Below are 2241 nucleotides of genomic sequence, written 5' to 3' on the forward strand. Positions count from 1 at the left end.
AACCATGAAAATGGTAAAAATTCTTGGGGCTTGCTATCTAAGCAAGTCATATGCCCAAGCGACTATAAAACATATTCTTGGGGCTTGTTATCTAAAGAAGTCATATGCCCAAGGACTATAAAACATAATTATACATACGCATATCATAGCATAAAACACATCATAACATAAACATATAAACACATATAAACACATATAATCTAACCTAGTTTCCTTACAAAAAACCGGGATATGGTGACAAGCACAAGATTTTGTACACTCCTAAAACCAACAATAAGAATGGTGAGTTTCTAAAGAAAATAGATGAAAGGAAAATTAAACCATCCGAGTAGAAACTTATTGAAAAGAACCTTAACTTCCAATAAACTTAAACACCTAATCAAGAATCATAAACAAGAGTTAGGATCTGAAAGAAAATAAAAGAACACTAAAGAACTATGAAAAACTAAACTTAAGGATAAGATTACCATAGATGATCTTATGAATTGATCTAAACCTCGATACCGAAATCTCACTATATCTCACTTCCCAAGTGTTTATAAAAACTTAAATTGATAAATCTTTTAACCCAAAACCCAAGTGTTTCTCTCTATAGTAGCCTTAGCAACTTGGAAGCTCTGAACAATGCTTGAAGAATGATGAAAATGTTTGAGTACTAGGTCCTATTTATAGAGTTCAAGGAGTGAAACTAACCCATTTTAATTTGAATAAATAAATGAATTTAAAATGAAAATGATTTGAATTTTTGTTCAACAGATTCCCAGAACTCGGTGAAAATTATTCAAAGGCAGGTCTAAGTGGTTAAGGCTATTTTAAATTTTAAAAATCCTCAAGATTCGAAAATGATGCACCAAGGGCGATATATCGCCTACCCAGGGTGATATATCACCTAGACCATTTTCTAGAGCCCCGTTCGATCGTTTGTGCAAAGTCGACGTGTTTTCCGTATCTTCCGTAGGCGATATATCGACACCTATAGTGGCGATATATCGGCATACGTTGATATATCAAACACATATTTGCACTTTTCAGCATATCTTGAATTGATAAAACGACTTTGACTAATCTTAACATGATCCTAACAATTTCTGGAAGGTTCTAGAGCTTCTAGATCTTTCTTTTATTTAAACTATTCATCTAAAATACTTAAATCCTTAATAAACATGATTATGACAAGTGTCATGCTCTTATAAATTCTATCTAAACCTTAAGTTATAATAAATAATATTTCTAAGACCAACAATATTAATCAAACCTTATGCTATAATTAATATTTCTAAACTATAGGTTAAACATATAAAATCCATAACTGTTGCTATGAGTTTCAAACTAAGTCTCACCTTGAACCAAAATCCACAGAAACTAACATACTACAAACTAATACTAACTACTAGCTACTATCTAGCTAAGTAAAATTCTAGGACACTATAGATAATTAAATCAATTAAATGAGACATTCTAGATTTTTTACTCAAAGGTGATGCGGGGACCATGGACCCATGAAATAAAGCTCAAATAAGTTACCGTGAATTTATTTACGAATAATTTCACTACCTTATTAATTCTTCATGACTCCACTATAGACTCGGAATTGCACTTTTGAATTCATAGAACATATTTTCCAAACAATAAATTATTTATCCATTGTTATAACCATTACAGTCAGTCAATCGTCTATCGATGACTTACTAACGAGCTGGGTTCAAATTACCAGTTTACCCCTCATCAGTATTTTATCCTTAACTCCCACTAAGTTCCTTATAAATGATATTTTCGTGAACTTAATCACAAAAATGAGATCTCAATCATTTAACCTTTCCAACAAAGTAATTAAGGAAATCATCTTTTCACTTCTCATACAGAAGTTATAGATTTCATATCTATGAATAATACTCTCACTCAATTACACTACTAAATCTCCAAGATGTAAATATGAGCTAGATTGTAGGGTAAGCAGGTAACGAACAAGTCAAAATATTTAAATAATATAATTAGTAGAATATTATCACTCAGAATTAAGATCGACTTAACCTATGGTCAACGTTGTGACATTGATTAGATTCGATAGCAACAATACTTAATTATCAATCAATAATCAATATCGCTCCTAGTCCGATGTAACCAAATACATCCGATCTTATCTACTTGGTCAATGCCTTAGACAAGACATCACACCCTGAATGTGTAAGTAGATCATATCGTAGATTACCAGATCAATGATCCAATGCACTAACTTAATCT

The sequence above is a fragment of the Humulus lupulus genome, chromosome X (assembly GCF_963169125.1).
Source record: "Humulus lupulus chromosome X, drHumLupu1.1, whole genome shotgun sequence".
Classification (NCBI taxonomy): Eukaryota; Viridiplantae; Streptophyta; class Magnoliopsida; order Rosales; family Cannabaceae; genus Humulus; species Humulus lupulus.